We start from the raw sequence: 11088 nt of genomic DNA, 5'->3' as shown, positions 1-11088 counted from the left end.
CTCAGGGTTAGGATTAGTGTTAGGGTTTAGGAGTTAGGGTCAGGGTTGGGGGGTTAGGCTTAGGGGATTTGGGTTAGTGGGGTTTAGAGTTATGATTGTTAGGTTTGGGTTTAGGTTTAGGGTAACTCAATTAGATTTAGGCTTAGTGTTAGGGTCGTTGTTATGGTTAGGGTAACTCGGTGAGGGTTAGGTTAGGGGTTTAGGGTTGGAGTTAGGGTTAGAGAGTTAGTATTGGGGGTTAGGTTTAGGGTTGGTGTTAGACTTAGGGGGTTATGGTTAGGTTGGCTTTAAGGTTTTGGTTAGAGTGTATTAGGGTTAAGTTTAGGGTTAGGATTAGAGTTAGGGAAAAGACTAGGGTTAGGCTTAGGTAGGGTTACAGTTAGGGTAGAATTATTTTCATGGTTATGGTTAGGGCTAGAGTTAAAGTTAGGTCTAGAGTTTGTTAGGATTAGGGCTAGGTTAGGGTTAGGATTTGTTTAGGGTTAGATGGGTTAGGGCTAGGGTTAGTATTGGGTTTAGATGGGTTAGATATGGTAAGAGGGTTTGTTGGGGTTAAAAGTGTGTGTCCTGATTCTATGGCTTGTGACTGATTTTGCTTTCGGAATCCTCAGGCAAGCTTTAATAAATCATAAATAATATATCACTACACAGTATGTTTTCCTTCAATAAGCATTAGGTTATTTAATTGTTCTGGGAATGAGTTACATCCACAGTTGCAGGAAATGAATAGACCGGTTTGGGCATAGGGGCTTTCCATAGGTCCCTCAAGGCATTTCAGTGGCAAGTCAATAGTTCTTAAATATTTGTTTTTCTTCTGTTCCATGTCAGGTGGCTCTCCTGACATGAGACAAGATTTTTAATTTTTCTTTAACAAGCATGCTTCGGTGTAGATAAGGAGAGAGCCACACTCCAACTCCAAAGCCAGCTTTAATCTTTACCTGGACTGAGGCTATAAAAGAACCATTTGCATTATGTCTGTAGAGAAAATTGAACTCCAAAGGAAATGCTAAATAAACAGAAAGGGATGATAACCCAAAAAAATAGATTGCATAGTGCGTTATTAACTTTGAATTTTCTGAATGCTAATGAGAAAGGAACAACAGCCACAGAGAGACATTGGATAATAGAAAAACTACAGAATTAATTTAGCCAATATACTTTAAAAAAATGTCTTGACCTCTGAATGGAAACCAGGACATGTATTATGTTGGGGAAGACATTATGCTTTTGTTTCCACTGGTGAAGAAAAGCTATGGATAACATCAAAATTGATAAAAATTTGATTTGAACAAGACACCTCTTAATTAGAGATGATTGTTCATCAAGCAGCATGACATTTAATCTAAACTAACCTATAAAACTAACATGTTTTTTATTTGATCAGATATAACTTGCCAAAGGAGAAGCTCCACAAAAGTTTAGGGTTGGGGAAGGGTTTTATTTTTGTCTTTTCAGGAGAATAAATATATCCATCTAAGGAATCAGGAGACCATTGGACAATTGAGACATCTGAAGAGAAGGGACAAATAATACAGAAAAAGATGTCTCAAGAAAGGGTGTTAATTGGTCTATCGGTATATATTTCCAACAGGATAAAATTTCACAAATCTTCCCAAATGTCTCTCTGCAGCTGTTGCTCCTTTCTCATTAGCATTCAGAAAATTGAAAGTTAATAAAGCACTATGCAGTCTGTTTCTGGGCTTCTTTATCATCCTGCTTATTTAGTATATCCTTTAGAATCTGAGTTGATCTTTGTATAACTGGCTGCCCTGTAGGATTGTGTGGTATACCTCTAATATGCTTTATATTATAATAAGCAAAAACCTGTTTCATTTTCTGGAGCATTGTCTGTCTTTATTTGTACAGGCATATCCATGATGGCCACGACTTCTATCAAATGTGTAAATAATGAATCAGCCTTTTCCAAACTCAAAGAAGTTGCTCATTGAAAACCTGAATATAGGTATCAATGGTGTGGTGTACATATTTTAATTTTCCAAATTCTACAAAATGGAACACATCCATCTGCCAGATATTGGGGTCAGCCTTCAAGCTGAATGTCAGAAAGCAAAGCAGCTGGCCACTAACTTCTTACCTCTACCTCAGACTGAATGAGCTGATCCTGCCTCCACAAACTCTCATCAAGCCTCAGACTATAACCTCTCCTCTGCGTGGCTGGAGAATGAATACCTGATACTGACTCCTTGCTCCTGTCTTATACCCCTCTAGTGGTGGGATTAACGTTGTGAACTATAATTCTCTTTTAGACTGATTCAGTCTTGTGTAGATCTGAGTGGCCTTGGACTCGCAAAGATCTGTCTACCTCTTAATCCTGAGTCCTAGGATTAAAGGTGTGTACCACCACCTCCTAGTTTGTGGCTGCTGGGTTTAAAGGTGTGTATCACCACTGACCTCTATAGCTTGAGGTTGATTTTGTTTTGTTGAATCCTCAGTCAAACTTTAATAAATCATAAATAATATATCACTACAACAGGGCCGCTGTGATTCCAAGCACCCAAAAGACAGCTCTCAACTCTGTTACTTCACTCATGGAAGATATGATACCGTCTTCTGGTCTCCTCTGGTACCTGACCTGCATTTGTTATACACAGTGGCAAGATTTATATACCTAATTTATTTTAAATTCTTTCTAAAGATAGCATATACACAAAGAGAACCTTTTTAACAATCTGGAGTCACAAATATCTGACTTTTCGCCATTTGCATATCTTGTGCCCTAGGAGGCTAGAAGAAGCATCAGATCTCCTGGACCTGGAATTACAGGTCCCAGAGTTCTGAGCTATCTGAAGGTGTTAGGAAGCAAACACGGATACCCATCAGGAGCACTATTACTGAGCACTGTCCTGTGGATATATATTATTTATGATTATTAAAGTTTGCCTGAGGATTCAGAAAGCAAAGTCAGTCACAAGCCATAGAAGCCAGGCACACACCTTTAATCCCAGGATTTGGGATTAAGAGGTAGACTGATCGCTGTTAGTTCATGGCCACACTGACTACATGAAATTGATGCAGTGCTAAGAAAAACAGCTCACACAAAGATGATCTCAGCACTTGTTATTATGTGTCTTTAATCTCAGCACTACAGAGGTATAAGAGATAGGAGCAGGGTCTTCAGTAGATTCAGCCTCAGGATTCTCTCTAGTCACGCCAAGGAGAGGCAGCAGTTGGAGGCTTGCTGGAGAGCACGTGAATCAGCTCTTTCAGCCTGAGGTAAGAGGTAAGAGCTAGTGGCCAGCTGCTTTGCTTTTCTGATCTTCAGCTTGAACCCCAATATCTGTCTCTGGGTCTTTTATTTATCGTGTTACACTCTCCAACTCCCAAATATGTCATTATAATGCAGAAGATGAGTATGCAGAAGATTAAAATGCAGAAACTCAAGAGTCTAATCACGTCACATCCACAGTCAAGTTCAAAAGGAGAGTAAATACATATGCTTTCTTCTTTTTTGTTTTCTTCACTCTTAGACAACTCAGGGCTCAGCCTATGGTATAATGATACCCAGAGTGGAGTGGGCTCATTATTCTATTCAACCAAAAAATCAAGACAATATGTCATAGATATGCACACTGTCAACCTAATCTCCATAATATCTCATTCAAACACTTTCCAAGTGATTTTAAGTTGTATCTAGTTGACAGTTAAAATTAACCATCAAATTCCAAATTTTGTGACTTAACACAGAATCAGAAACATTCCTATCAAACAAAGCACTACATCCATGTTTGCCAAGGTCTCATTAATCATAATGGAGAACACATTCAACTTCTTAAATCCCACAGTCTTAAAAATTCCAATACTTAAAAAGTCTACAGTCTCCTAACAGTATACTATGTAGAAGTAAAAAACAAAACAAAACAAAACAACAAAAAACCAAGTAACATCCCCACTGTTTTCAAAAAGGGAAGAGGAGGAGCATAGCAAATAATCACATTTAAGGAAACCAAAACTTAACAGCTTTCTGTATCATGCTGTGCAATTTGAGACATTTAATAATATTCTGGGCTGTCAGAGACTTGGGATGCTCCATCTTTCAAGCTCTGCCATCCCCAGCACACACAGCTTCCCTGCCATCCCAACTCTACTCCACACCTTCAGCTCTTCTTGGTCATCTTATGGTCCTAGAATCTACAACACCTCCACATGTCCACTGTAACCAGTGTTCTCCCAGGGAATGTCTGAAAGCGTTTCAAATCTATTACAAGGTCATCAGCTCTCCATGAGCCCTTCAGTCTTGAATTGGGCAGTCTAGACACTTGGGCAGAAGAATCCCAGCAAATTCCCAAACATATAGTCAAAGAGGATAATGAAGCAGGTACTAACTATAATGTTCACAAGGAATTATGATGTTTTCATGTATTATAAGCTGGTGAGGAAACAGTGAATCCATATTATTGAGAAATGCTAAAGTTTGTTTCCTCACCATAATTTATCAGAGCATGAAACTTTTGGTGAGGCCCACCCAACACCCTATAATAGATTACCTGAAGTAGTCAACTTACATTTCACCCAATGTGGGATAAATGACAAGGTTGCTCCTTGACCTCCAATTGGAGAGACAGGCAAGTGAGACACTTCTTAAATTACACTTATGTTTTTTGATAAGCCTATTTTAATAACTTTGCTTCCAATAACTTGTAGAGGGTACACTTTTATTTTTCCCATTTTTTCAGTGAATCAGAAGCCTTACTGTAATGAGCATAGTTTTTAAAAAATGCCATTTACACATGTAAAAAATAGCTTACTCAGGAACCCCACTACACCCAAGGCAGCACCTGCTAACCAAAACTCAGTGATATAATTCATTCAAGATAACCAGAAGTCAAACTTTTGCCATTTGCTGATGATATGATAGTATACATAAGTATCCCCCAAAATTCTACCAGGGAATGACTATAACTGATAAACACATTCAGTAATGTTGCAGGATACAAGATTAACTTAAAGGGGCTGGAGAGATGATCAGAGGTTAAGAGCACCGACTGCTCTTCCAGAGGTCCTGAGTTCAATTCCCAGAAACCACATGGTGGCTCACAGCCATCCGTAATGAGTGCCCTCCTCTGGTGTGCAGATATACATGGAAGAAGAATATTGTATACATAATAAATAAATAAAATCTTTTTAAAAAGATTAACTTAAAAAATCAGTAGCCCTCCTATATACAGATAATAAACAGGCTGAAAAAGAAATCAGGGAAACAACACCCTTTATAATAGCCATAAATGACATAAAATATCTTGGAGTAACTCTAACCAAACAAGTGAAAGACCTATATGACAAGAATTTTATTCTTAGCCATAATTCTCTGTCCCAATTCATGCTTGTTCCAATTCTTCTACACTCTTTATTTTTTTTGTTTGTTTGTTGTTTTTGTTGTTGTTGTTGTTGTTGTTGTTTTTCAAGACTTGTGGCTTTGGAGCCTGACCCGGAACTAGCTCTTGTAGACCAGGCTGGTCTTGAACTCACAGAGATTGGCCTGCCTTTGCCTCCTGAGTGCTGGGATTAAAGGTGTGCGCCACCACTGCCTGGCTACATTCTTTATTATTTTATATTCTGTATCTTCCAACATTCTTTATCCTTTTCCTCTTACATTCTTTTTTCTTCATTCTTTATTCTACATTCTTTATTCTCTTACATTCTTTAGTTTTCATTCTTTATTCTTCTACCCTTACAAATTCCCAAACATGCATGCATATATCCATTCACTAGCAACTTGTTAGTAATAAAAAGGTTACAAGGTCATATTTCAGTAACGTAGGCATTCTTTGAAGATACAATAAAAGTCACACATAGCAAAACTTATCAGCTAATTTACAGCTGACCTCAGTTGCAGCTGTGAAGCTTCTGGCTACCTCCTTAAAAGGGGCCATTGCAGGTTGGGAAGAAACTAAACCATTAAGAAATCTAAGAAAAAGGCAAAGAATATGCGCATTATTTTACATTTCTTAAGTGTAACTAATAGTGTAGGCTACTATTTTGTGGTCTGTAAAATGCAAAAAGGCAAATGCTGCTTCCAGTGGTAGCTCAGGAAAAGCAGCTTCCTGCAAAACTAGGCACGATGAGTAACCATGTCAACCTGTGTAAACACGGAGGAAGCAAACAGTGCTAATTCAGCTCAGCACTTTCATCAAAAACAGGCTGCATAAAAAAGGAAACATCTCAGATCTAAAAATACATTTTCTGCCCTACAGTAATTTCAGAACCTAGGAAGTAGACCAAGTAATTTTTTTTTGTTTGAGGCTGAGAGACTGGGCAGTTGTCTCGTAACTCCGTAACTCCGGCAATTGCAGAGCTTTTTCCCACAGTAGAGGTGTGTGTAACATTAAATCCCCTCCAGACTGTGTTAGATAATTAGCTGGTTAATTATCTGTTATTCACATAAAATCCAGGAGTGAAGGTAAACAGTAAACTGAGCTTAGATCTTGCATCAAAAGCTGGTAAGTTGTAAATAAAGCATTAATTGCTGTTTTGAGTCAGAGCAGGGAAATGCTGGTTCCAATGAGGGTTGGTGGGAGGAACTTAAGTTGCTAGTAATCTTTTGAAGGACTATGATATAATAAGGTCAGACACCTGCAGTTCTGCTCTGTGAAAGTTCCTCCTGTGATCTCTCCACAAGGACATTCCATCTAGCCAATTTGGTCAGTCAGGCTGTTGATAAAACAACAGGCTTCAAAGTTTCTCACTGTAAAATGGGACAAAGACTGGACTATGAGAGCTTGTTTTATATATCAGAATAATATAGTACAGAGAGAAGTCATCTTCCTGACCATCACGTGCATAAGATGGAATATATACATGAGATAAACACAAAAACAATGGGGAAACACCCATAGATGTTATTAAAGAAGGGATGCAGTTCTTAGGGAAGAAATGAAGTGGCATATGAGAGAAATACAGACAAGGAACAACCAACCAGTCATTTGCAGACAGTAACCTCACAGCCTTTCCAGGTGTGGTTCCCCATCAGAAAGTCATTCATCTAATGGGTTGACATTTGAACACTAGTTATCACCCGCTGTATACTCTCACAGCCCTTGACAATCTCCCTCATGAACACTGATGTAAAAATAAAATACTCAATGAAATAGTGGTAAACCAAATCCAATAATACATTGAAAAAAATCATTCACCAGGATCAAGTAGGCTTCATCCCAGAGATACAAGGATGGTTAAACACATAAAAATCTGTCAATGCAATCCACCATATAAACAAACTAAAAGAAAACAAACACAATCATCTCATTAGATGCTGAAATAGACCTTTTAGACACGTAAAAACAGCTGGTTAATGAACCACACTATACTAAGGCTGTACCTGATAACTAGATCCAGTGATATCACTCACTCCAGATAACCAGACACAGTCCTAGAACCCTATGATGCCCACTGGACGGCATATAACAGAGACCAAGAGCAATGCTCTGTTCTGTACATGTGGAGAGACATCACTTTGATCAGCCCTGTGGCTAGAGCATCTCTCCCAGGATCCTGAGATCAAGCCTCAATTTCAGTTTCCTGAGACTGAACAAGCAGTTTCTGAGAAAAAGTCAAAATAAAGGACAATCAATTTCTAACACCCCCAACAGCAAGAAGGAGGCCTGGTACATGGAGTACTAGGCCAGGTCAGGCCACGCCTGAGCCAGCCTCCACAGCAGCTCACGGACAGGGCCTGGGACTTGTCCAGGACTGCCCAAAAATGAAAAACTGTAGCCCTGACCAGCCCCTAAAGAGGCCCAGAGAATTAAAACATACTAATATGATTGCCACTTGCTTAAGCCAGTCATATCTAAAATGACCTAACTTCCTTAGACATTCCTCAGTAAGGCTTAAAAGAAGGCCCCCACCTCCTTCTCAGGGTCATCGCCATCTTGCCTTTGTGTAGGGGGTAGTCAGCCCCAGCATGCTGGTATAAAAAAAAAGGACCACTGCCTTTGCATCACACCTGGTCTCTTGGTGGTCTTTGTGGATCTAGACTCAGGACACAACAACCTAAGCTACAGGAGACATTGATCTAAACCAGTGCTTCTCAACCATCCTAATGCTGTGACTTTTTACTGCTACTTCATAACTATAATTTTCTATAGCTATGAATCATAATATAAATATCTATGTTTTCTGAAGGTCTTAGGCCAGTCCTGTGATAGGGTTATTTGATCCCCCAAAGGGATCTGTGACAGGATGAGAACCACTGCTCTAAACTGATATAAACAAATAAATAGCATTTATGAAAAAATGGAATGAAATTCTTAAATAAGAAACATTGGAAAATATAGAGATTAGAGCAATAATGCATTTAAAGAAAATGAAAATTTAAAAATGATACTAATAATTGACTTTTAAAGTGATAAAAAATAATTGGAAGAACACTGAGCTATACTGACTTTGAAACAGAGTAGTCACTTCCCTGGTAGGGAGAATGCAATTAATAAGACATTGTATGACTTTATGCCATGTAAAATGTTAGCTACTAAGTGCTCTAAACTGACACAGATTTCCAGCCAATGGCCTGTGTCTCAAACCTCTGAGCTGACTTAACTGTGTCAACCAGGATTGCACATATCTGCATAAGAGAGTTCCATAATTGGAAACTGAATACTCAATAGTTCAAGCTATCCTCCCTAAATTGTACACCTACTAATTCTGTCTGTCATCATTCACATGTAAGGAATTAATACAGCTTGGAAATTACACAGAATGTCCTATCAGGTCCTTCTTTATGATGGAGACCCCTGCAGCTCACTCCCTTAACCTTCAGTTCTGTGATCTAGCTACTGTATAGTCTGCTTCCCCCAGCAGTGTATCCAGTACACTGTTCTTCCTGTTCTGGTCTGAATGGATAAGCCATGCATGTTCCACAAACAAATCCTTTTCCTATTACTGCAATGGACAGTCCACTATGTGACACAAACTGGTAATTTTAGAACTCTGTGGCTGCAGACCTGTAATCTAAGAATTTAGGGTGGTTAGTCAGGAGTATAGCAAGTGCAATGCCCTGTGGGGCTACAGACAGGGTTCAAGTCCACCTCAATCAATATAGGAGGACCTTGACTCAAAACTGCTTTTCAAAAAGACTGGAGATGCAGATGTTCTAGAATTAATATAACTTCATGGCACACCAGGACTTAATGCTGGTTGTGACTCTGTAATGGCCCCTTGAGCAGCATTTAGATGCTTGTTTTTTAATGGAGGGATGGGCCTTTCTGCTGATTGTAAATCAGGGTTGTCTCCTTTGTTATGGGAATGTAGCTTTATAGTTGGTTAATCCTGGTTAACAAGCATTTCCATCTTCCCATACTATTCTCTAACAGCCACAGTTAGCAGACTACTTATCTTTGGGGTATTTGGGATGCAGCCCTACGTTACCTAAATTCTACTTTTTGACTTAATGTCTCCTAAGAACTGGTAAATCTTTATACCATCAATTCTAATACCACCAATTCTACTCTTCCACATCACTGTTTAGCAGTGGAACGCTACTCTACACAGGAGATACTGATTACAAATTAACTCCAGAGGGTCCTAAAGCTAAGTGTTAAATGTTAAAACTGCAGAACTTCTGGAAGATACCAGAGAGACCAGGGCTCTCCGAATTTGGCAAATTTGCCTTCATAGCGACAATACAAGTACTACAGGTGCCAGGATTTCAGTGCCGTCAACAAGAGTATTTCCAAGTACAGTCTGGCTCCCACTGCTGTGTGCAGATGCAGCCTGGAGTGAGGTTATTCAGAGGCTGCTTTCCTGGCCCAGGGAGTTGCAAGGACCACTCAGGACCACACAGAACCAGCAGAAACACACTTAAGTCTGCATCTAACCACTGGCTCTCACTGAACCAGGGGAGGACCCACCACATCAGCTCCCGAGGCTCGGCCAGGTGCTCCACCCTGTCTGGGGACAGCAGGCCCTAGCTCACCAAGGCCAGTCACTCCTTCCTATCGGTGGAGAACAGGCACTCACTCTCTATGGTGCAGCTGCCTAACTGACCAGGGCTCTCCACAAGGCCCAACACACCTGAAAACTTCTGACTTCCACAAGAAACAAGCTGAGCCAGAACCCTGGCTCCCAGAAGTACCCTCCCAAATGACTGGCGGGTCAGCTAAAAGCCCTGATTGGATAGTGAGACCTGAGTGATAGGACCGGTGAGCAGAAGACATAAAGCACAGTAGTTCCTAGCCCTGGCTTCCAATGTAAGAACAGATCTATCCCAGGTTGGCTGGAGATTTGTGCCAAATTCAACAGCAAGTCTCTTGTTGATGTAAACCAATGGGTTCAGTTTTAAAAGGAAGCATAAAAATTCAGAAGGCTAATCAATTTTGCACAAGAGGAACACAGGGTAACTTAAGGACATTATAAACAAAGTCCACAGTGGCCTTGGGACTGATAACCACAGACCCATGTGTAGAAAAAGGTGGGTTATCAGGATCTGAAGCCATCCCTCCCCGAAAGACCCTGACCCCAGACCTTTATCAGTTCTACCAAGCAATTTCCCTGTTTTAGAGAAGGAGCTCTGTTTCTTTCTCAATACATCAGGGCCTTAGAGAAACCTTTCAAGACTTACGCAGGTTGCCAAACTCAAAGGTGCCTAGTTTAAAGTGTCTTCTAGAAGTTCTGCACTTTGAATTTGACATTTAGATATAAGATTTATTTGGAGTTAATTTTGTGGAGGTTGTAAATGGAATCTTATATACTGATTAGCACTCCACTACTAAGCTATGATGTAGAAGAGTAGTAGTATTGGTGCTATAAAAGACTTACCACTGATTAAGAGATAGACATACACACAAAGTAGAATCTAGCTAAGGAAGGGCTGCCTTTAAAATAACCCCAAGGTAAGTAATATGTTAACCAGGGATGTTAGAGATTGGGATGCTAGGATTTAAATGTTCAATCAATCACCTTTCATGCATGCTGTTATTGGTCACATGTCTGGAACAAAAACAAGTAATGGGATGCTCATCCATTGTGAAGATAGAGGCCCTTTGTGTAAAGATCTCTCTTTAGTAAGGTAGGGAATCATAGTTTTAGGAGGGATTTTTAGTTGTGTTGTACTGGAGGCCATACACACCAATT

This window comes from Cricetulus griseus, chromosome 6 (assembly GCF_003668045.3).
Source record: "Cricetulus griseus strain 17A/GY chromosome 6, alternate assembly CriGri-PICRH-1.0, whole genome shotgun sequence".
NCBI lineage: Eukaryota > Metazoa > Chordata > Mammalia > Rodentia > Cricetidae > Cricetulus > Cricetulus griseus.
The sequence above is the reverse complement of the archived record's forward strand: the minus strand, read 5'-3'. Positions refer to the sequence as shown.